We start from the raw sequence: 26329 nt of genomic DNA on the forward strand, positions 1-26329 counted from the left end.
ATGCTATAACATGTAGAACTTGTTGGTTTTCAAAATTTTAATAAAATGCTTTTGAACCATTTTGAAAAAAAATATTGAAGGCCAATTTCCTTTTTGTTTTTCATTTTTAAGATTAAAAAACTTTGAATCTGAAAGCGTAGGACAGTGTGTAACAGAATTTTTCTGTTTGTCTTCAGTATACCAATTAATCACATACAGTTTTAATGAAAGCGCATTTAAACCTATTTTTAATGCAGGGACATCCTAACAGTATTAGCACAAAATTGTGATTTATTTTAACAAAAAGAAAATGAAAAAATAATTGACCGTTATCTTTTCAAATAATTGATAGAATTTTTAAGGTTTTTTAAATTGAATTTCATTAATCCTACCAAGTAGCCACAAAATACTGCAAATATCTCCATCACTCCCCAGGGTTTCTAGTCTCAGATACTAAATCTGTATCTTGCATCAGCTGCAGCTGTGCAAATAAACTTACCTTTAGTGTTATGAAGTACAAAACACCAGAGTACAAGACAAAACAAAGAAAAAGAACCCTAAACCTGTAACAGCATCAAGAACTGTTTCTGCTAGGCTGATTAAGTCCACACTTCGGTGGCAAATCTGAACATGTATCTGGTATCTAGAGTACATTTAACTTATTTAATTGTGTTTTTTAGTTAGATTCCATTTGAACACTTAGTTATATGCTTATGCTGGACTTTTTCATCGTCTTAATTTGCTTCCTGCTATCTCTTTTCTTTACAGGTTGGGCTTTCAGGAGCAGAAGACCTTCTCAGACCTTCTGGGACTCCAGTTTCATAAAGGTAGAAGATAAAGTCCAAAGTGTAGTTATCAATGCTGTGCAAGAGTTGAGTACTGAAAAGGTGAGAGATGTACTTTTTTTTCCCTTCTGTTTTTGCAGAATAGCATGTAACAAACTATTTGTTTCAAGAAATTAATCATAGACCTGAATATTTTCATGTGACTTCTCTAGGTATCAAAATTCACAGCCTAGCAAAATGAACTTCTTATCTGTGGTATAGTTTACCGTCACTGTGAATTACATATAATTTAATTAAATTCCTCAATTCCCAATATGAAATGTGATATATATATAGACAGATGTTATTATTGTTCTTATTATTCCCAGACTTTGGAAAAAATCAGCCAAACATGGACTGCCATGGAATTTTCTTACCAAAAGTGTAAAAGAATAGAAAATCCTTTATTAAAGTTCAGTGAACACCTACTTGAAACTTTAGGTAATAATCAAATAAGAATTTAATTATTAGAAATATTATTATTGTATCAATATTGTTCATTCCCTTAATGTACTTGGCAAGGTGAAACTTTTTCTTCCTGAATCTTAATTGCAGATTTACATTTTCTCCAGATGTTAGTAATGGGAATTTACATTTATGCTGTGTAATTATACATATCCTAAAAACATTCTTGTCTCCATGTAGGACTTAAAAAAAAATAACAACTTTCTAAGCTTGTAATTCCTTAAATTTTTTGAAAATCGTTTAATAATATACTGTCCATTTTCAGTGTTTAGTGATGTCTTCTCTTATGATATACAATAACAACAATTACAGGAGAATTTGTTAAGCTCTTGTCAGCTTTAGTTCCTCTGTTTGATAAATAATTTTGATTTGTGCAGTTTTTTCTGTGGTTTTTTTTTTGTTTTGTTTTGTTTATTTGCTTTTCTAGTTTCAGATACAAGGGATTCTGAAAAGTAAATTTGTGGTATATTTAATTGAATAAATGAAAGGCTGGCAAAGTAAATTAGACATGGCTGATTCTGACATTTCCCTGTGGATAGAATTTCAAGGCATGCGGTATCTTCATCAGAGTCATTATCTGCCTTGTTTTCCTTTCACATGGACTGGAAGCTGCTGGTGTCACAATTTGAGACAAAGATCTGTGTGTCATTCCTTCAGATGTCTTTAATATCTTCTTTTACTTACTCTTTGTTAGCTTTTTTTTTTTATTTGTGTGGAGGCACATAGAGAAACGATACTGCTGAGGTGCAGAAATCTTCTCTGCAAAGTCCCTATCATTTAGGAAAGTGATGGTAGAAATACAAGTTTAAGATCTGTTCTTTATTAATGGCTAAAGGCAATTCCAACAAGCAACATAAACCCTTGAACTGACACAAAGCATTATGCCTTAATTGTTCATTCTGACCAAAAAACGTCACTGAACCCTTGCACAGTAAAGGTGATAATTTTGTGTTGCCAATATAACTGTAATTCAATCCACAGATCTAGTAAAAGTCCTCACCATGTACAATTCTGAAAATCTAGTATAGGATGATATTCCATAGGGAAATTCTGTGCTTGAAATTTCAAATATATTTCTAATTGTTTAAATCTGCAATTTAGAAACATTGACAGCAACATGGTCCATTATATGCTAAAAAAGTATTTTTTGTACAAGCTGAGGACCCTGTTAAGAGCAATGAAATGATTTGTGGTGTTTAACATGCATAAGTTTCTTCATGGTGCATATTGAAAAAGGCATTGACCTTGCATGAGCAAAAATACTCTAAGTTAATAATTCTGCTAAAATCTGTAATTTTTATCTTGTTGAAGAGTTTTAAGATATCATCAGTGGTATTTGCAATTCTCTCTGTTCATTTTACTTTTCCTTCATATTCAGTCTAAACACTGTCAAAATAGGTGTTTGTGGCTTTAAATTTTTTTCTTTTTCCATCTAAGAAATAGAACTTAAAACAAGCTGATTAGGTGTGTTCTTCCAGCTCTTTTTCCCATGTTTTTATTGTCCCAGTTTAGTAAACCATATGAAGTAGAAAAAATAAATTTGAGAGTTGAAATACCTCCCTTTCTTTCTGTACAGCAGTGGAAGACTGACATAACAAATAAAGAAAATATGGTGGAAGCTACAAGAAAGCCAAAGGTGTATGAAAGCTCTGAAGCTCTGCAGCAGAGGTAAAATTTCCAGTATGATTACAAACTGTTCCAAAGTGTAGTTCTGCAACAAGCAGGAAATGAGAGCTGTCAGATTGTTTCCTTGTTGTGCAGGTATGAGATGTTCCAATGATTTTTTGTCATTTGTTCCTATTTGATATACCAGATTTCTACTGCTTGTTACATGACCAGCTCAACTTGAGGCATTGGCTCATTATTTAGGGATGGCATGATGTCAGAATTGTCAAATGTGTTCAAAGTATGTTCTGTTTGGATCAAATTCACTTTTTCCCTATCCATACTCTGGGAGTCCTTCTTTCACACCTGCAACAGGACGTGGTGGATTTGTGCAGCCAAAGTCCTCCTTCCACACACTCGCAGGAATGCCTTGAACTCCCCACCTGCATTCACCCTTCCTGGCTTTAGAGGCAGCCATGTTTAGAGTCAGTCTTTCTTTTTGCAGGAAAATGTTGCAATAAGAAGTTAGAAAAAAACCCCCAAACCAACACAAACCTGTTTCTTGAGACATGACTTTTATTCTGAGATACCAAGCTAAAAGCTGGAGTGCGTCAGTCAAACATAATTTAATCTTTTGATCCTTAATTGTTCTTGTGTCAATACCCACGTGTTTTCATGTTTTTAACTCTTTGTACATCAAAAATAATACATGTATCTTTTTAAAAAGTGGTTTCTTTCCTCCTCCACTCAACTGATTCTTATTTACTTTGTTACTTGTTGTTTTGGTGGTTTCTTTTTTTAAAATTTATCTGCACATTACTGCCCTGTTAAGTTAGAAATTTTTTTCCTCATCCTTTACTTGCTAAGGTTGGACTCTTTGGGAGGTTGAAGAGGAGTTTCCCCTGCCTAGACTTACCTTTTGGGGAGACTTTTCTGGCACAGTTCCATTCCCCTAGTTTCCTTAGTCTGAATTAAATTACGTCCCCTTTCATTTTCTGGAAAGGAAATGTAAAAGTCTTGCCACCTTCTCTGTTCCTTACCGCTGTATTCATTGTTATTATTTTAAATCAATAGTGGATTATATTGTTCTGTTCTAATGTTTGGTCTGACTTTTACCTTAACTGGGAGGGAATTCCTGGCTTTAAGCTGATCATTAAAATCTCTGTCTCTTTTTCAGACTCTCTTTTTGTGAAGAAGCTTTGGCTGTATACTTAGAAAGCAAGCACATGCTTTTTCCTTTCTTCTGTTTTGGTTTTTCAGCAGACTTGCTAGACATCCTTTAAAGAGGAACACAGCCAAAACAGCTGAGCCTCTTTGTGTATTAATGTACTTCATTTTCTCTACAGAAAGGGAAGTTTTCCAGCTAACCTTGTGAGCTGATAATATCATTGAATTGCACTTTTGTTCTGAGCAAATTTCTGATTTACTTTGAAAATAGGAACATTTTGCCTAAGGAAGGTAGCAAACGTTTTTTTTCTCCCAGCTAAGATGAGTACAAGGTGTTCATCAAGAAGAGATGAGAGACAAGTTACAAATCCTGATCTGTTTTTCTGGAAATTTAGCCACATGTAAGTTGCATTTATTTGGATTTTTGGGTTGTAGGTTTGCAGGAATTAGAGATGGAAAAAGGTCAATGAGACCATCAAATATATTCTTCTTCTAGCATGGATTTTCAGGCAAGCAATGCATAGTGACGATAAGTGAGACTGGAAGATCTATGGTGTCTGGTAGGCTGTTACTGACTGAGCTGCTGCCCCTTGCACACAGAATGTTTTGTAGCTATCCTTCTGTGTTCCCCAATTGAACAATGATCTCCTAGGTTTTGTGACACCCATCTGTATAAAAGCACAAGCACTTTGATGTATTTCATTCATACTATGTTATCTACGTGCCAGATGATACTCCTGGCCTCAGTCTATCCAGCCACAGCCATCAATTCTCTCAGTGCTACAGCTTTAAGTGTGCCCCAGGCAAAACCTTTTTGAAGGGCTGTGAGTTGTAACTCAGAGGAACTGATGCTTTCAGAGGTGATGAAGGCTTGAATGTGGAGCCTTTTCAAACATGATGGTATGCCCTTATAGATTCTCCACATGACTAAATCTCTGTGATTTGTTTCATCCACACACAAGGCCAGCAAGCAAGTCTTCTGTTTTGGGTGTCAGGTGTAGAGCGTGCTGGTGTATAGACAGTGATTTTCGAGTTCCATGGTCTTTGGAGAGATGTGTATCTAGAAAAGGCATTTAGACCTTAATAAGGCCCTTTGTAGAATAAGTGTTAGCCATAAATAATGACAATTTCAAGATTTCTCAGTTTTATATTGAGCTCTGTCCTTCAGACTCTTCTGACAACTGACAGAAGTGTAATTAACTCCTTTCACTGATTTATCATTTTGGCCCAGCTTTTCCCCATAAAAAACCTTGTGTGCTGTAATCATGCAACAGTCAGAGAGTCATCCACTTTAACAGAGGCATGCATTAGTGTGATTGACACAAATCTAATGTAAATTGTTTCCTTATATATCTGGTATTTTTGGATGCAAATAGCCCATCGTCTTACCAAACTTTTTGACAATGCTGCTGATCTTAAATTTCAAGAGAATACAGAGGAATATATAAATATTGCCCTTGGGAAATACAGACCAGAAAAGGAGCATGTTCTGTTCCATGACAAATGTAGATCTAATGATCAGACATGTTGAGTTATGTGAAATCTCCTTCATGAATTTTGCTGTCTTTGACATGTAGATTAAATAGACACTTTCAATTGCATTAACTGTTCCTTTTAGTTATATAAGTTTGGAAAAAATAATAAATTATAATAAACCCAGAACATTTTGTTACCCAATATTGTGTCATTTACTATAATTTAATAAATTGTCTATCTTTCTCTTGTGCATAAAATGGTTTTATAAGACTGTAGACTGTAGGCAGTCTACTGTTTGGAAGTAACGAAAATGAAAATATGAGTACTAAAAGTCACAGAACTGATCAAGGTTGAATATTGCATTTCTCATACTTTCTCTCTCCTGCTGCTCTTTTTACTTCATCTTCTGTTATAGTTTCAGATCCGCTCCTGTCTTATCCTTTAGCACACACCTCTCCAACCTCCAGTGCTCTCACACATCTCCTATCAGCTGAACCTTTCCGCTGCTTCTGAGCCTCATATTTGCCAACTGGCCAGCCAGCCTGTGTGCTAACTGGGTAGTGGTAGGTCAGGGAGAACAGATCAGCAACTCCTGAGACAATAACTTATTGTTCTCAGAACAGTGCTGAATGCATAAGCACTCGCATTGCATAAAATCAGTGTTGCCTGTGGTTCTAATGATTGATTGTCGCAGCAGGGAGGCCCCAGACTGAATGGACAAGTATATGCAGCTTGCTTCTTGGAGATAGCTGTATCTTGGAAAAACTATGTTTGAGCACATGGAGACAGAAATTGCTGCATTGTCTGTGCCTACTCTGGGGCTGTGAACACAAAAACTCCACACTTTCTTATTTGGAGCTTTAAGACAGTATGTCTGTGTTCAAATCAAGTGGATATGTAAAAAAAAAAATCTCCAATATCCTGTGTCTCATCTAAATCCTGCTGAAGGTACAGTGACAGAGAAAATGGAGGGAAAATTTCAAGTTTGTATAAATTACTGATGCAATGAAAATCATTTGAGAAGATTAATGAGATGAACTTCCTTTATTTTTAGTACAAAATATACCATTTATGTTACGTGCATAAATTTATGCATGCTTGGGTGGTTTTCGCTTCAAAAGGTTGAGCCTTGGTTGCTACACCTTGAATAAACTATACAATGCAGTACTTCTCTGCTTCATGGAGGCCACACTGGCCTATGAAGAGAGACAGAGAGAGCAGTGAGTTTTTGACCACCCAGCCCAGGCTGAGCTTAGTACATCACAAACTTGATGGGTTTTAGATGTAGAAATGGCATCTGGTAGGCTGAAAGAGAGCTTGGCAACAGCCCTGAAGGGCTGACACAAGAAGCAGGTTTGGACATCTCCTTTTTGTTTAATTCACAGAAAGTAAATGTAGCATTAAAATAGTCATATTAGTATGGTTTACATATTAAATGTTAAACATATGAACATATTACTATAACACATTAAACAATACAGCACCTACTGAAAAAAGAAACATGACTTTTTCTTCCATTTCTGCTACCTCATGGGCATCACATCTTAATTACTGGGGTTTGGAGGATTATTCTGAATTGAGACAAAAGCTAAAAGTGAACATACTGCCACAATGGTGTGCTAAGACCAGAGTATGCATTCAGGATGTGTACGTACAATTCAATACATATATACCCATGATGTAAGGAAGCCAAAACTATAGGGTTTGTTTATGTCTAACCAAGCAGTTTGCATCTATGTTTGGTTTTCAGAAGGATACCATGTGCCATTTCAGAAGGATACCTTGTACCATTTGATTTTTTGCTTTACCCTTTTTTACCTCAAACTTCTCCTAAATGTTTTTCTCCTGCTGTGAGTACTCTTTCTATTTGTGAAAACTTTCAGTAGTTTTGGTTTTGTTTTCCAAAATAGAATATCTGCTGAAGGGAAATACAAAATAGGAAAGAGACTTTAAAGGGGTCGTGAATATCTGACAGAACTATCTAAGTTTTCCCTGTAATAGAAAATGCATTTATATCTTTCTATCCATATTTCCATGCTTTTTTACATTTGCCTCCTTTGAATTACAAGCAGTAGCTGACATTGGGGTTTCTTCTCCCCCTTTTAATATGAAACCTGAATAATTCCATAGTCACTTTGCATTGCATAACTCTGTATAGTCATTTATATCGTATTTTGTATTCATCCCCTTATTGCTTTGTCTATTTTTAAAATGTCTCTGATCTTTCCTAAGGACTATTTTTAGTTTGCCAATAAATGTTCTTGTACAATTAGTACAATTTCATAAAGTCTGGTACATATCTCTATGGAGATTATAACCACAGAATTTTCAATTCCATTTCATGTACAACTTCTTATCCATCCATTCCTCCTACCCTGCCTAGCTGACCATCTGCAGCATTTGTGCTCACCTGGATTGTTGTTGTTTTGGAGATGGTTCAAATTTCTGTTTAAAGCAGGATTTCTTCTGGCATCTCATGTTGAACATCAGAAAATTTGTATATATAAGCCTGTTTTTATGGTGAATTAGTTCATGATGTAGGCAGAACTAATTTCTAGTAATAATAATGGTAGCAGTACTGGAAGCCATCTGGTTTTAGAGGGTTACCTAAATCTTTTCAGGTCACTGAGCTAAATGCTCTTTATTACCATGCTGCTTGGAGAACTTTCCTCGGGTGATCATGAAAAAATCATGGCCATTTGTACCAATGTTCATGGCAGAGAGGTATCAGCAAGCCTTCAAGCCCAGAGGGTGCATGTTTGAATCAGCTGTATTTTGCATTCACAGTTTGTTCTGCCTTCAGCAATTCACAGTGTTTTGCTCTCCTTTCAGAGGCATGTGCACCTCCAGAGCATCTCCTCTTCCTGTGGTGACTTTTTGTATGTGCAGACAACTGAAATAATGCATGTTTATTTAAACCAAAGTGCTTACTCTATGTACAACTTTATTTCAGGTAAAACTAATGCTGTTGGCTTGAATGCCCAAAATGTTTCACTGGATTGGAATTGAAACAGGAAAGAATACTTATTTTCCCCCTAAGCCTCAGAAATAAAATAGGCTTTTAAGGTGGCATTCAGATAAGAGGAAACAAGGCTTGAGGAGTAAAATGAAACTCATTGTGGTCAAAGTAATGTCAGCTCCCTTGCAAAGACTGCATTGTTTGCGTGGAGAGCCCTTGTGTTCTGCTGTAACAGCTCTATTAAAATGATCTTCTATTAAACTTGCATCTGTATAAAAGCACAAATGCCTCGAGGTACATCTAATCCTTTATAATAGATTGTGGTAGTTATTAGTCATAAGTGGCTAGGAATGAGTTGTGCGACCTGCTGATGACAGCTGCAGCTTTGTGATGGGTGGCATTTGTACCACCTGAATAGCTCCTACCTGGCATCATGGCTCTTTGATGGCTCTTAGGTCTCCAGTTCCAGAGCTTTTGCTTGCTGTCACAGGTATGCCACAGATGGGATGATGTCCAGAAACAGTTTTGCCAACATTTGTGATGCTCAGTTTCAGTACTTTTACGAGTACTTGGGAAATATCCCTTGGCAAGTTATTACACCTTTGACTGACAGGTAATGGCTGCTATAAATAACACTGTCTGCTTTATCTGTTTCAGGAATTAAAAGTTAAAAGTTTCTTAGAAGTTTAGAGTTCTTTCCTACCTCATAGGTATACTATGAGGTTATCAAGACACAATATATTTCAGAATCTATGTGCATGTAGGTGCACATAAGAAATGGTATGAGTTTAATGGTCACTACATTTATAAAAACTGAAATATTTTTTGCATAACTTAAGCTAACATATTTAATGTCTAGTCTGAAGGGGAATATGAGCAGATCTTTGCCAAGGTTAATCAGAATCTTTCAGCAAGTTTTTGTATTCATTTATGAAAGTCCAAACTACTATTTTTTTATACCACATACAGTGAAAAATTTTTTTCTCGGCGTATTTTGGCTCCAATATGGAATTTCTTGTTAAAATAAGTGATCAAAAAAGATACAGTCAGGCATCCTGGCTAGCTTAATGCTTTCAACCCTCAGCTGGGAAGCCAAATTCAAGTCTTTGAAATAAGCAAAGCAGCAACTACACCCTCCTATTTCCTATTGTGTGTGATCACTGATAGGATCTTCCTTCTTGATAAAAAATATCGATGTAGTTAGCTTTCTTTTCTAAAATAAGCACTTTCCAAGTAGTACCACACTATGGTTTTACATGACTATGGAAGAGATACATTTGTGGTTTAGGACATTAAATTTTAATGAGAAAGTGGACTTGGAATAAATCATCCATGAAACATAAGAGTTATAAAAAAGCTCCTGATATTGTGAAAGTTCATTGCAATCCAAAAAAATCTTTTTTCATATGTTAAGGTGTTCTATTACTCCAACCCAGGCTCTCCACCTTGCAGTGAGTGGTGTTACTGCAGAAGGAGCTGGCACAGAGAAGACAGAGACTATGGAAGATTTAGGCTGTGCCCTTGGTATGATGGTGAAAATTTTCAACTATTCAGAATACATGGATGATGAGGTGAGATGTTCTGTTAAGCAGTATGGAGATTGTTGTTTAGCTTCTTTTTCATGTGAATTACACTGGAAACTGCTGCTTTCAAGAAAAAGAAGTTAAATATTTTAATTTTAGTCCGTAGGGAGTATCTATACAGGTTTGGTCCAGACAGGAGCTTTGAGGAATTCAGTCATCTCTTGGTGGATGTATAGTCAGTAGTGGCTATACAATTAAAGCCTATCCACAATAAAATTGGGAAGAAAAAGAAGTTAGTGTGGTAGGAGTGCTTCTTTGTTCTTTGCAGACTGTAAATACTGAACCAGTAATATCTTCCTCCCAAAGTTCTTCTGAAACTATTTGTAAATGAAAGACTAGATGGTAACACAAAATCATCTGTGTAATGTACTACCCAAAAATAACTTTCTCTTCAAACTGCAGGAATAAATGTGAGTAAATTCTGGTCCTACCAGATTACAATTAAAGTTTTGCTATTGAAACTAGTTCAAGTCCTACCATGTGAGATCATGGCAACCCTATGCGTGAGAAGTTTGGAGGGATTCAACTTTGCAAGAAGTCTCCATGGTTCCAGGACTTTCCAGTGCTTTTGAGACATGCCTTGTTTTCCCACTGTCCTATGTTCTCCATTTTGGGGTTTTTTACTCAATATTGTCTCCTGGCCTTTTCAAACCCTCTGCATCCCTACTAGTCTCCTTTATTCTGTGTTTCCAAAGGTGATTCTTCCTATAGACATGCTTCAACCACATGCACTTTCTGGGGCTCTAATAGTCCAGTGTTTTCCTTCTTAATTCAGTGCCAGACAGACTGCTAAAAGCTAAAATACCTCTGCTTCCGAGGTCTAGTGAGTTTTCCTCTTTTGTAAGTAGTATCTTTCTTTTAAGTCTTCATTGTGTTATCTTTTTTTTTAACAGATTTGTATTTCTTGGTGAAAACACGACACTGAAATCCAGAGTTGGAATATTTTTATTACTATGATCCCTGGATGTGCAGGTCAGACAGAATTAAATGAGAAGTTCCCCATTCATACTCAAATATGACAAAATTAAAACTGGTCATTTAGTTCAGCAGTAGATTTCTGGATGGGGAAAAATAAGAAATATTTGGTTTTTTTCAGTAGTAAGAAAGAGCTCTGAGGAATAAATTTGCTGGTTTGTAGCTGGCTTGAACATAAAATTCAAGATCTCCCTTTTGCTAGGATGTAAATTAAGTAAAGATTTTTAATGAGGAAACTGTGAAATTGTTTGGCAATAACATTATTACTTCATGTTGCTTTAAAAATGAGATTTAATGAGATATTTTTCATTTGTGTCATTAAAATTTCTGGGTGTTTGTTCTAAAAGTTTAAGCAGTTATATTTAGAAAAGAAACAGTAAAACCTTTAAAGGTAACCAAGCCTTCATATAAAGCACTAAAGCTCTCAAAAAAAAAATTGAAGAGCTTTAAAAAGGGATGCCATTTTTAGCAATGGTTGTGTTGCACTTGGCTTCCAGACCCTGCACAGCTGCTGGCAAGTGCCACCACTGCAGCCTGTGCCTGCTCTGAGTTTGGGCAGTACCTGTCTGTGTTTCTCAGATGCCTCTTTTGTGCAGCAATGTTATGGAATATTAACAATCACCAGTGCCTAATTAGCTCGTTTTGCTTTGAACTCGGGTCCTTGTCAGCTTAGATTGACACTCTTAATTGTGACTCTCTTGAGCTCTGTTTTTAAAAATGTTTGCACACACCAGACATTTGATTTAGCTGACTTATTCTCACCATGTTTAAATACTAATCTGTGCATTTGAATTATGGGTTTTTTCCTTCCCTAGAACCTGTGCCATGGTTGTCCCTGACGTTGAACTGGTCTCTGGAATGATGTTGGCTGCTGAAGGGTTTATTGATGCCTGTCTGTTAGCCAGGAAGTTCATCACCTTCCAACCTCTCTGCAGGGAGCTGCTCCCTGAACAGGTGAGGGTTCTTTGGGTTTCTGGATTTAATGCATATCCATTAGCACACACTCCATACCAGTGCAGCTGAATATTGCATAATAGGAGGGATTTATGCATATTGTCTTATCTTGTATTTTAAAGACACTCTAAATAATCACGTGTCCATCCTTAATAAATTGTCAGACATGAATTTGGAAAATGTCCTTTCTTCTTACCTTTGGATGTTTGTAATGTGTTCATTTTGCGTTAAACAACTGTATATCACCAATTGTATATCTTCATACCTGGGATGACTGACAACATTGTGCTGCTGTGTAACACCCATGTAAATAACAATCTTCTGGAGAAGAGAATAATAACAGAGTATAAATTATTTTGAAAAACACATAGAATATTGTAATTGAATGGACATGTCTTTAAACTTTCCCCAGTAAAAGCAGTGAAAAAAAAGCTGGAAAAAAGGGAATGGAAAAGCATTTCTAAATAATTTAATTATTATACTAGAAAGGATTCATATTTAGAAATCTTATCTTAAAAATGCAAACCCTAGAAACTGTACAAACTCTTTCCTGTATGTATGCTGTTTTAATAATCTCCGGCTGTATAATTTTTTGCAAGATATTCCTAATATTCATTTTTATCAATGGAATTATAACTTGAAGAATGCTTCAACCTTAAACCATAAACTCAACAGGGCCTTTATGAAATAAAAAACGACTTTATTTTCATGCCTGCATAATTTTGAAATTATGTCTAAATTTCCTGAAGATTTCCTGGCACATTCTTGCAATTTTCTAGAGATAATGAAATTAAACACATGAGGCTGCTTTTAAGATGCATATACAGCAACCAACCAACCAACCAAACAAAAACCCCAAAACCAAAACAACAACAGAAAAAAAAAAAAGAAAGAAAAAGCCAAAATACACCAAAAAAATCCTTGCCTAAATCTAAAAAAAATCTTATTAAGCACAGTCCATAATGGTTTCATTATCAATTCTGTTTTAACTTCTTTGACCAGATGTACCATTTCTAAAGTGTGGAGAATCCTTTTCAATGCAGATAATAGATAAATAATAATTTACCTCCAAATTTTTTTTCTTACTGATCATGAACTGTCCTGAGTTTGGAAATTACTTTTTCTTGAATTATTTTTTGTGCTGTGTTTAGTACATTTTATTCACTCTCAGAGTTACCACTGTCATGGAAGAGGATAGATGCATAGCATCTGTCAACTTAAAATGGTGTATTTTTAAGTTGTGAATTTGCTTCTTTGTTGTTGTTTTGGGGTTGGTTTTTTGGGGATTTTTTTGGGGGGGGTCATTGATAATACTAATAGGCTGTGTTTATACTGAATTCCTAGGTGTGGCTGCAGAATATGTTTTCAAACCTTACTCAGCTGGTAGCCAGTTAAGAATAGGGAATCAAATGGTGGAATACTGAAAATGAAATAGATATACAGGTATATATATTTCAGCCTTTTATATATTTTAGTCAACCTTTAATGCTGACCAAAAGCCACTGAAAGACTACAAGTGAATAAAAATGTCTTTTTTTACTCTGTGTGTAAAATTATTATTTTCTTCATGAACATTACCACTCAGTTTTATTTCATGTGCTAACATGATTAGTTAAAATGTCTTTGTAGGGCTGTTATGACTGGGGACTTCATGCTATCAAGTCAGTTCTGCTAATTTCTGAAACAAGGAGACAGGAACATCCCGGAGGACTGGGTAAAATATGTTTCTGGTGCTTTTCCTTTGAATAAAAAGAGACTCCTAAAACAATTATTTAATGTTCTTGTGATACATTGTTTACCTTCTTTTTCCATGTGCTTATGTGCATCTTAAGAGACTTCAATTTGCATAAAATAGTGACAGATGATATCCCAATTTTCACAGGCGTGATCAGTGACCTGTTTCCATCTCTGGATGTTCTGAGGATGGGGAACCTACAGTCTGAGCAGATGGTTAAACAATCTACCCTGGAGCTGTACTTGCAGCCAGAAGAGAACTTTATTCTCAAAGTAAACAAATTCATTGTCTTTAATCATTCCCCTTAAGATTTTTTATCAAGATAATTGCCAATGAGTTGTTTGTATTAGACACAAAGATTATTTTTGAATATGTTAAAACATTGATAAAGTGTCTCTCAATGACTCATTATTGCAAAGGCATTTCATCATGGCAGTAATGTTCCTCAGTATGATAAATATGTCCATTAGGAAACGTGTGTCCTGCTTGGAAAAGCTGTGTACAGTGACAATCTAGAGTGACAAAAACGTTTGTTTGTGCATGGTAAGAAGAATTAGTATTTTGTAGCAAATTCGTTGTTGGTCAGATATTTATAGTGAGGTAAGACTAAGGGAACAAAAACACATAAATAAGAAGGTGTGGATTTGGAATGTGCATGGCTACATATGACTTTTTGCTCTGGCTTTTAGGTATAGTATAGTCCATGTTGTGCTAATACACATTAAATACATGCGGGTACATGTATGCATGCATGTATACTCACAATAATTAGTTGCCCATAATCTAAATTTAGGCTCTAATTTATTTATTTTAATTACAGACAGAGTGAAAAAGTGAAACATAAAAACACTAATTAGTATGCAGACCAAGTAAAAAGTGTATTTATTCCCACCTTTTTTCAAGGAACATCGACATCTGCTGTATGTTCGTCCAAGGCAGCACGTCCTTACCTTTATTGGAGTACATTGAAAATAACCCAATAGTTGAATGTTACTGATCAGAGGATTTATAAAGGATTTTATACTCTTCTCTCCTATTCCATTATCCTGACAGAAGGGTGAAAAACAGTAAGGTATGCCTTGAGATATTATGAACTCACAATCAGCCTTCTAACAGAGTATTTGTTTTCCTGCTAACTGAGTAAATCAGAAGACAAGCACTGAGGATCATGAACTTGTTCCTGTTAGGCTTTGGAAAATCACAATGAATACTCTTCACTAAAACAGAAATCCACAAGCAGCCAAGCTATTTCTATTCTGTGACTTACTTTGGAAGCAATGTATTGCTTTAGGAGACTGACTGTATTTTTCTGAATTCCAGCTGTACAACTGATTGCAGAATCCACTCTGCCAAAGCAGTGGCAAAATTGTGGTAACTGTTCTGTGTCCTTGGGTTTCTACAGTCCTGCTGGACTGTGTGGCTGTCTGGCAGAATAGGATTTGTTCTCACTTGCTGAGGTAACTGCTTTGATTCTTTTGCACTAACTCTTACCATTTTCTGAGACCGTGTTGCTTGATGCAACATTAGCTTTGCTGAGGCAAATCTGCCAAGAAAGTGCGAGCTTTTTTTTTCCTATTAAAGGGAATAAGAATGCAGAGAGGGAAAAAATCTTGTGAATAATTGTGTCTCTGTGATAAGAACTACAAGAGGAGAGGAGAGGTGCTCCCTGCATGTCCTTTCTGTGTGTAAGGATGTTCAGCTGGAGAAGCAGCCAGCAGTGTGTCACTCTGTGTTTGTTGGTGGAATTGCAGGGAATGGGAAGGGTAAGGTACCTGCCTGCCTATGCAGCATGTTTTCCAATTCACCTTGTAAAGAAACTGCCACAGCTCTTGCACAAAAATTCTTCATGTTGCCTTTGCCTGAGGCTGCAGGGTAATAACACACTGCTGAGGCCACTCGGTCAGCTGCATGATGAGCAATAGAAAATGCAAATGTTGCAAGCAAATTCTACATTTTATGTGCTGTTTGCATGTCCCAAAGGACAGTTAATCATGGCATGAAGTAATGAACATTCAATTTGACAGATAGACTAAGTAATACTTTGTTCTGGAAGGAGAAGCAGGATGTTTTAATTAGACTCCTAGACAGACATCATGGAATGTCCTGCCAAAACACTAGACAAATAATTCTAATACATAATGCTTGCTTATTTATGCTACTAAATGTTGGCAGCTGCATAGATTTTCTTCTCCATTTAACACTTTCCATTAGAATTGAGTGCAGAATATGGCTATTTCAGACTGGGAATCTCCTTTTCTATCCTTAGGCTTAATGGAAATTTGGGGCTAAACTAGCACAGAGACAAGAATAAATTAATGTAAACTGTTGGCTGAGTACAGGGTTTCAGTCCAAGCTTCAGTTCAGAAAAAAGTGAACAATTCCTACTATATGAAAATGATGCTACTAACATTCATCCTGCTCCTTCCCTTCAGGTCCTGAAAGTTCTTCATCACATGTATGCAAACACAAATTCCCATTTGGAATTGACTTTTAATGCAGAAGGTCTGACAGCTGATGAACTGTGTGGTTTTACACACCAGGAGACCTGAGAGTGGAAGGATGGCAAGGAACACGTGTTCTTGCCAGGATGTCATTCTCCGTCCAAAATGGACAATACCAGAATTCAGAGAAAATATAAGAGATAGAATTCTTCCATTTTTCTGAGGTTTTGATGCAGCGGGACATGGGTGCAGAGCACTGGTGGTTCTGGAAAGGCCGGAGGGCAGGGCAAGGTGCTGGTAGACAGAAGGTATTGGCCTGCACAGCTCTAATTCAGTGGCATTGAAGGGCCTGTTACTTTCTCCCCAGACCCGCAGCATCTCCCTTATATCTCCCGTATCATGAACACTAATGACCAACTCTCCTGTAATCAAAACAGATCATTATTACATAAAATGCAGTCATTTTGTTGTATTGAGTGTTCACTGAATTTTTTGTTATTTTAAATAACTACCTAATAAAAAAGCAAAGGAAGAAAACATGGGTTTGATGTTACAAAAGCTTCTTGTTTCAGTGATGTCTTATCTTCTGAAGTTTTAATTGCAGTACAATGTTGTTGTTTGAGCACTTAAGTGATAAGATTCTATTGAAATATAATTTGCAGTTCTCCTGTCATCTTCTCTGAGAGGACAAGCCAATATTACCCATGAGGGGTAACAAAGGTTTGTTTTAAATAGGAATACAGCTCCTATGTAGACTGAATCCCTCAACACTGTTATGGGTGCCAACAAGGTGAGTCATTGAGACACAATTACAGTGGATTTCCCTTTACCTGTTTTCCCATTTGCTTCTTCCTCTATTTTTCTGGAGACAGTTTTGCACTGTGCATGCCTTTTTCTTTTATTCTTATAATTTCTTTGGTTTTCACTATTGCTAAGTAATATTTAATGCCTAATTTACACTTTACATCTTGCCTATTTGGCATAGAAAAGAGCCTTAAATTAGCCTATGAATACTGTAATGCTGATTGTGCCTCCTAGATGTGAGCTGATGTAACTCGAGAAATCAATGATGAGATTATTGAAACTGGTATTTGGAAAGTCTCTCAGTAAAATAGCTTTAAGATTCCATTATTGAAGTCCTTGCATCACTGTAATGCCTTAAGTTTAGCTTTTATATTTTTCAGATTCTGTGCTGCTTTATTGTGGGGTTCTGAGCTTCATATTAAGTGATGGTAAGCTTTCTTCACAGAGTAGCTAGACAAAGCAATTCCTTTTCTAGCCTGAGACCAAGGACAATCAATACAAATTTCAGGACCAAGAGCACAAACAATGGTGGAATGAAGAGAGAAAAACAAGAAGGATGGGACTCCATAACCTAAAGTTATAATTGAACAATTAATTCCAATATGCTAATGGACCAAAACCTATAGAAATGTGACACCCCATGACCAGTTGTCCATTTGTGACCATTTTGGGTCCATCTTGGGTGTAGCCCAGCCAGGGCTCTTGTACCACCCGAGATGTGTCCATTGAAGCCTTTTAATAAATACCTACTTTATTCTTAAACTCTATCTGGTCTCTGTTCTAGGTCAGTCTTCTCAAGGCATTGATGGGAGGTTAGTGTAGGAAATCCAAATCAGTCAGTCTAAGCACAGTAGGATACAGCCTTCTTTCCTTCTTAGTTATACAGCTAAACCAGTTTTCTGGGCTCTCTGAAATGCTGGAATGTAATGAAATACAAATCTAAGATCTGAATGTAATCTTTGGAAAGCGATGGGAGTTTTATGCTTTCCTGTCTTAGAAACTTAAACCGTAGTAATCCTCTGGTTACTCAGCAACGTGTCTGGAGGGTTGAGCTGTATAATCTAACTTTTTTTGAGAAACAGGAAGTGGCTTTTTCAAGAAACATTTTGGAATCTAACCTAAATTTAGACTCCTGCTCTGAATTATCTTTTGATTATTTTCATTGACCTTGAGAGAGGTTTTCCCCTCTGCATTTGTCTGCTTTCAGGAGAGCTCTCATTGGCAAAGCAGGCTAGTCACCTTTTAAATTAATTAAACTCTAATAAACTCATGCAAGGTCAAGTTAAAAATTTTGAATTTGTCACCCTCTGTGATTCTGGTAAAAAAAACTAAGGCATGTTCAAAGAGTTTGTCTAGCTTGTTCAAGAAGCAGTGTATGCATTGTGTTGCAGATAATCCTCTGTGGCACTGTAATAAACATGATTGATCATGTTCTTGTTAAAAAACATATCTTAACTTTCTTTCCCTGAAAAGTTTACTGATAATTTCTAGGTTGTGACCCTGACAGAGTCATAGGCACACATTCATTGCTTGTAAATGTGGCTGCTGTTTGAAGTACAAGTTTAAGAGCTGCTGCCCCAGCTACAATATCCAGAGCTGGTATTCATCACCCGAAACCCCAGCGCCTGGAGTAGAACACGTGAGTATCTGATGATATTAGTTGGCATTTTTGACATCCAGTTTGAAGATTAATTGGATCAAACTCGATTATTTATTTAAATATTTCTTCTAATTTTTATTCTGTTAATTTATTACTCATTTGGTGGCCACATATATCCCCAAATAGGCATTCAGAGAATTTTGTCATCATTTAAGTGGAGATTTTTATCTCTCTTATGTGTACTACTTAATCAGAAGAGTAGTGTGGAGGGCTGACCCTGGTTAAATGTCAGAAGCCCACCAAGCCACTATTACTCTCCTTCATCAGCTGGACAGTAGAGAAAAAATATGACTCTTGGGTCAAGATAAGGACAGGGGAATCAAATAGCACAGCACACTGTCATAGGCCCAACAGACTCAACTTGGGGAAATTTTTATTTATTTATAATTTTTTTAAAATTTATTTATTTATAAAAAGTTTTATTTATTACCAATCAAATCCGAGTAGGGTAGTGTCAAAAAAACCCCAAAATCTTAAAAATTACTTCCTTCCACTCCTCCCTCCTTCCCAGTTCAACTTCACTCCAAATTTTCCCTCCCTCTTCACTCCATTAGCACAGAGGGATGGGAAATGGGGTTGCAGTCAGCCCATCATTGTCTTTGCTCCTCCTTCCCTCTCAGGGGAAGTGCTCCTCACACTCTGCCCCTGCTCCATCACAGGGTCCTTCCCATGGCAGACAGGCTTCCATGAGCTTCTCCAGCTTGAGTCCTTTCTTCAGGCTGCAGTTCTTCACAAACTGCTCCGTCATTGGTCCCCCATGGGGGTATGAGTCATGCCAGCAAACCTGCTCCAGTGTGGGCTCCTCTCTATGCAGGTTCACAGGTCCTCCCAGAAACCTGCCCTAGCACAGGCTTCCAGCATAGGATTCCAGCCTTTCTGGGCCATCTACCAACTTCTCTGTGGGGTACCTTTTATCCATAGTAAGAGAAATTCAGGCTCCAAGTCCATTTAAGTCATTGAAAATAATGCTCACAGCAACCACGCACCACAAACTGATCCTTAATATTTTCCTATGGCCACATTTATGCACAGATAATTTTTTTTGGCAGCTAAATTAACTTCACACAAATAAAGTGTATGAGATCTAGAGGAAGCAAATCACTTCATCACCTTCCTACCAGGCTTTTGAAAAATTTATAAAGTTAGAGTTGTATTTGTAGAAGACAACTCTTGAAAGTAGTATGATGTATACCTGCCAGTGGAGGATTAGAAAGCATGAGCTGTTAGTTGTAATTGCCTCAGTTTGAAGGTATGGTTATTTTTGCACTTTTTTCAGTGTGTTATGCATAGGATATTCTGAAGTGATTCATGGTGTTTTGATTGCATTAACTTGTATTGTACAACTTTTTAATGCTTAGATGAGTAGGAATTTTCCTGGGGAGATTAGAAGACTATGGACACAGAAACATGGATTTGATGATCAAAAGATATAATCCATTATCAACTCTGTTGTTGTCTTTGAGGGTTAATATTTGATAGGAAAACACAGAGCTTGGAAAAGAAATATTTATCAGACAATTGAAGAGCTAGGAAAAGAAAGATTTATCAGACAAGGAAGCATTTATGTGCTCACAGTAAGTAAAGCTGTTTATTGCCAACTCTTTGTCCAAATGGTTTTAGGTAAGTTGAAAGCCTGGCCAAAAATTAATTGAAATAATTGATAAATTAAACCATCTTCATCTTTCACCAGTCTTTGCTTCTCTAACAGTTATAGGGAGACTGGTTCTGAAATGCCTGAGATGGAATGAAGACACTCCAGATACAACCGCATTTCAAAAGCTTCCTATTAGAAGTTGAATAAAATTTTTCAAGTAGAAATACTGTGTAAGAAGTAAAACAATTTATTTTAGCAATTCTTTGAGAATAAAAGAATGCTGTATCCTGCTTCATCACTTTTTAGAATTTAGTCCTAGCCAGAGAGAAAGACAGAAATTACAGTTTTCTTTTAAAAGTAAACTGTGATGTGCAAGTGTTTGATGGGGTTTTTTCTTTTCAATTTTAGTCAGTCTTTGTTCACACATTTTAGACTGTACATCTCCAGTACTCCACTGATTTACTCATAATAAAAGGCAAAGCAGTCTTGCTTGTTGGAAATGCTGGAGTAGGAAAAGCAGTGTTTATAGGTAATAGGCTTGGTGCTGTCTCTGAAGACAAGCTCCAGACCAACAATTCATTCAACTACCACGCAACATCAGCAGTCCTCCAGAGTAAGTTCCATACAGATTGAGAAATTTATCTTCCCTCAACAGCAGTGATAAAATATATTCCAGAGTAATTACAGTGTTATTGCAACCATTGGCTACTGCTCATCTGGGCCTTGGCAAAATTCAATGCTTTACAAACTGGAAAACTTTGAAAGTTGTGGCAAGCAAGGGGAAAGGAGGAGGATGAAACTTCTTGGTGCAAACTGGAACTGACACTGTGCTCCCACAAATTGCTGTCTGATTGCAGATGAGAAAATTTGGCTTAACCTCTGTTCACAAGAAGCCTTGAGCCAGCTTTGTCCTAGCCTGAGTGTCTCAGCACGGTGCCTGTAGGTGTACTGAAATGGACCAGTCAGAAGTTGAGTTTACTTTTGCCAGGTACCAGAAAACATCCAAGGAGGGTCAATCCTTGTCTGGTGGAGTTTGGAGTCTCTCTAGGTGAGATGGATGCAGATCAAAGGAAATGTTAATATAACACTCAAATGGAGAGGGCTGTATGTTGGCCAAAACTGTTGTACTGGTGGTAGATTTTGCAACAAGAGGAGTCAGACAGTCAAAGCAAAATAGGTTCATATAAGCTGTCTGTTTTGTTCTTTGTGAAGAACACAATCAAGGTAGAGCCAGCTGTCAGTGGATATGCCCTCTTTACCATCCCTTTTTTTTATCCTTCCTGCAACTTGAACAGGAAACTATACTGAAAAAAATTGTGCCCTCTTTTTTCATGCCATGAAAAGCACTATAAGGTAATACACTGGCTTGTCCTTGTAAATGTGTGGAAGAAGATAGCAAAAAAGATTTTTCAGTTTTAAAAACTTTCTATGATTTTAGAAGTATTGAGATAAAATCTTTAGAAGCGTTTAAGTGTGTTTGATGTGTAATTTAACTGCTTTTCCAATCAGTTGTCTGATTTTCCAGCCAATCTACATCGCTGCTAATGGATTATATTTTCACCAGGTTTAAAAAAGTAGGTATAAATCCACAAATCTTAATTGAATAAGCTTTTACCCTGTTTTCTCTTTCATGTTTTGTGTTAATTTCTTCTGTATTCACATCAGATAAGCAAAGATCATTTGTCTTCTTTATACCTTAGTTCATTCTTTGAAGTGTTTCCAAATTCATGTTGACATAGAATCCTGCATTAATAGAGCTCAATCGCCTTTTTGCCCATCAAAATGAATGGAAAGTTTAGGAGAAAAGAAATTTGCTGTGCGTCAGAGTGAGCTCACGAGCTGCTGCAAACTGTCATAGCTCCTTTAATGGGGAATCAGCCTTAAAAGGCTTTCAGAAATTCCTCTGATCAAGAAGGGATTTTTCAGGTAATGACTGTCATTCCAGTAGCAACCACAGCTATGGCTCTAGAGTACAAAAACATAACACTTTCCATTGCAAAGAGAAGCTGATGAAAGGAGCTCATGGGCAGCAAAGGCTGTGTATTCTTTTTGCAGGAAACTTGTTAAATAAACCAAGGATGTGAAGTCAACATCACAGGGGCTTGTTCTCCAAGTATGTTACACCCACCAACAGTCTCGTGGCATAAAATTTGAGAGTTTATGAACCTTTAAGGATTTGCTGTGAAATTTTAGTAGTATTCCTTCACATTTTAAGTCAGTACTGTAAACCATCCACTGCTCCTTCTAAGAAAAATTAAGGCATATACAAGGCAGTGGATGCATTGTCTGTACCTCTTCCTTCTGTCCGCTGCTCTTCAGCCAAGTTCCTCTTGTTAAATGCTCTTCTACCAAGTCCCTCCACTAATCCCAGCAGGTGAACTGCATGACAACCAGAAACAAGTAAATTGTGTTCCCTTTCCATTGCATTTACAGCATTGTCTCAGTGAACTGTGATGGAATGATTTTGTACTGTCATGTGTAGATCAAAATGACTGCCTCTTACATGATTTTTGTGTTTGTGTGTACCAATATTTCTTCCTGGTAAATGCATTCAAATGCTACACTGAAGCGTCTTCATGTGTCTTAAGCCATCACTCCAAGCAATTATCTGGAACAGGCAAATTGTGGATTGTTTTCATAATGGAAAGAATCATTCACAGCAAACTGCACAAATTAGCAATTTAAATTAAGTTCATAAAAAAAAGCTTAAGAGATGAACTTGTTAAAGTACAGCAATTCACTACTGTTCATTGCTATGTTCTTTCCATAGTTCAGAGGTTAAGATATTTTTCTTACAGATCATATCGCTTTTAATCTGCAGTGTTTTCTGTCAGTTCTCATCTTATCTGTAGCCACATAACATTTTTTGAGGTATCTGCTAGAGTGGGTGAGATTAGCATGTAGTGTAGGGTTTTATTTAGCATTCCCCAAGGCATATGACTCACCCGCTCTGCCTCTAGAACAGCAGAAAATTTGAAAATGTTGCTTGATGGAGGCATGTTCTGATGCAAACTAATATTGGTAGAATAATTTTGGGGTCCTCAATAGTATTTGAGTCTGGAACACTGCCACAAAGAACAAAAATGTGCAAATGTTTATACTTGTGGGCATTATATAAAATTTAGATCAAGAAAACTGGGGTTTAAAATTAGGGGTACACATTGAGTTAAAAGAACAAAATGGTCTTTTATGTAATTAAGAGAGTTTAAGCCTTTCATATGCACATAGTTTCTGCAATAAGTTTTTCCTTCTGTGGTAAGAAAGAAGGGTAAGTGCAACCACAGCTTTTGCCCCCAGAATTTATGATCATCCATCTAACAAATATGTTGAGGTTCTCCCTTTCTGTCCTGTCTTCCAGAACACCTCCACTCTTTATCTTCTTGTTTTACTTCTCCAGTCAATAACCATCCTTTCAGCTGACTGTGACTAGACAGAAATGGCCTTGGAAGCATTTGTTACCTTCGTTGAGCTCACCAGTCAAAATCACCGCTGAGGTTTGCAGATGATTCATTTCACTGAAAAATCCATGACAATACTTCCACAGTCCTACTGGAAACTGCTTGCAGTGACGTGTTTGCTTATTCTGCTTTGCCCAAGGCATTCATAAGTCTGCTGTGAGTCAGGACTGTGCCAGTGCTGTGATGTCCAGCCTCCAGCTGTCCCTGTGCAAGTGCACTTTCCATTTCCTACAGGCTCTCATGAACATGTTGTCCAGTTTTTAAATAAGCAAGACAAGTTCAAAACCATATACTTACATTTCATTATTTTATTTTGCCTGACCCAAAGTATTTTAATACACTGTGCAATAGAAAAAAAATTTAAATCTGTAGTCTACACTTTTCCTCTTCTACTTATTATACATGGAACTCATAATTATTTTTTCATTTTTTAAAAATACATATAGGCATTTCTTATTGAAAATACTCAAGTCTTATTAAATTCTGGCTTTCATAATCTCAAAATCAATAGCAGGTGTATCCCAAATGCATTACATTATTGGCTGGACAAAAAAAATCTGGGTTAGATGTACAAAACTTTTGAGAAATCTTTTTGCTCTTGCTGAACAGTATTGAGTTTGCAGCACATTCTCTGCTGTGCTATGAGGGTTTTAACCACTGTATTCCCTAAATGTTTCAAATGTTTTTGAACCCTTTGGTTCAAATCCCAGCTCTGAGACAGAGAATTTAGGCTGCTTGTTGAAGATGAGAGCCTCAGTCACTGTGACAATACTGAAGTTTTCCTTGAAGTCCACCTATTACTGTGGTTTATTTTGTGCAGAATACCTTCTGTGAGAATTTGAAAAACAAAAAATATATGACCTAGGAAGGATGATTGTTAGTTTTCCAGTCCTGCTTTAATAAATTCCTAGTGATTTCTGCAGGTTTTTAATTTCCATGCACAAAATTGGAAGAATGCAATTAGAAATCAAACTTCTGTGGATGATGAATCCCGTAATATGTATCTATAGAATACTTCACTAAGTGGCAAAATTGAGGATCACATCGTACCAGAGTTCAGCATTATAATAATGCTTAATGAAAGTTGTTTTATTCTGTGTTTTCAACATGACTTAGCAGCTTTCTGTAGCTATTTTTTCCCTTACACATCTAAGGAAAGCAATGCAGTTGGATAAAAATGGTATAAACTCAAAGTTTAAGTCTCAATATTTTGCAGTTCTGATGAATACATAAGGGTCTTTGAGTTAATTTGTTCACTGTTGTAGTAAATTTGTAACCCAATGGTCTCCACTGACCATCATGTAAGCACCTCATTTTGGGGAATAGGCTGAAATTTAGTACAATCACCTTAATATTCCTTTGTCTGGGGATGTTATTGCATTAGATTCATGATTAAATGTCCTGATTAAATGAGATCTATCCTTCATATTTTTGCACTTTACATATTTTGGTAGAGATCTTATTTAATCCTTCCCAAGAGAAGGAGAAAATAATCTACTCACTGATTAATTTTCTGAGTGTCAGGATACCTGGGGATTTCACATTCAAAGCATTTCAGTTTCAAAGGATGCAGATGGATATGCTGTGAAACTTTCAAAAGCTGTGAAGTAGTCAATCAAGTAAATCAGCAAGACTTTTCTGGAATTCAGAATCCTAAGGGTGTATATTCTCAAAGACTATCTGTGAGTTTTACTGATTGCTAAGGACTTCAATAGTTAAAAACCCGCAATATGGTGAAATGTTCCAGAAATTTTAGCCAGCATGATTTTGAATTCTTGATTTTGTTTAATTTCAATGTTGCTTCATATGGTAATAATTTTTATGCCTTTGTTTTACATTTCAGGGATGTTTGGAAAAAATGGAAGAACATGGTCAAACCTATGTTCCAGCAAAAGAATGAGAAACTTTTGTATTTTATTAATGATTTGAATATGCCTGAATTTGATAGATATTAAATTGTTTATCCTCATGATTTTGCAGCATATTGATTATGGACACTGGTGAGAATTTGCTTCTTACTTAATGTTATGACATAACTTTTTTGCTGTGGTCCATGATGGCAACCATTAACAACAGAAAAAACCTGAAAGCTTCAAAACTAATTGATTAAAGAGAAAAGCATATATTCCTGGGAGGTTATAAACTGTTTTAGAAAAGAGAAGCAGAAAATGAAGGGGCTATGGAGTTTTGAAAGGAAAATATCCTTCAGCTGCTTTTGATGAAGTTGCTGGATGTTGGCCATACTGATTGACTGTAGAGAGCAGCATGGCTGAGGCACAGACACTGATTCCCTAAACTGCAGGTGTTTAACCTCTAACCCTCTATGTTTTCTTCACCTGTAAATACAACTATTTCTTCACCTGTAAAGACATCAGACAAAATCCACAGAAACTTTATGATGCTGCTTCCAATGAACAGTCTTTTTCTGCCATGAGAATAAAAGCACAGAAGATGGCCACTGAAAGTAATTCAGTTGATTTGGGAAATTAAGATAATTACAAAATCACAGAATCTCAGAATTGTTGGGGTTGGAAGGGACCTGTGGAGATCATCTAGTCCAAGATGTCAAGGCAGTGCCGCCTAGAGTAGGTGACAACCTTCTTACTTTCCAAATGACAATTTAATTTTTTGGCAATTAAAATATATTGTA

General features: G+C 36.5%; 1 pseudogene; it reads left to right on the plus strand.

Annotated features, from left to right (window-relative positions):
- Positions 1-26329, plus strand: part of LOC131572396 (dynein axonemal heavy chain 11-like) — a 107680-nt pseudogene that overhangs the window by 14880 nt on the left and 66471 nt on the right.

This window comes from Ammospiza caudacuta, chromosome 1 (genome assembly GCF_027887145.1).
Source record: "Ammospiza caudacuta isolate bAmmCau1 chromosome 1, bAmmCau1.pri, whole genome shotgun sequence".
Classification (NCBI taxonomy): Eukaryota; Metazoa; Chordata; class Aves; order Passeriformes; family Passerellidae; genus Ammospiza; species Ammospiza caudacuta.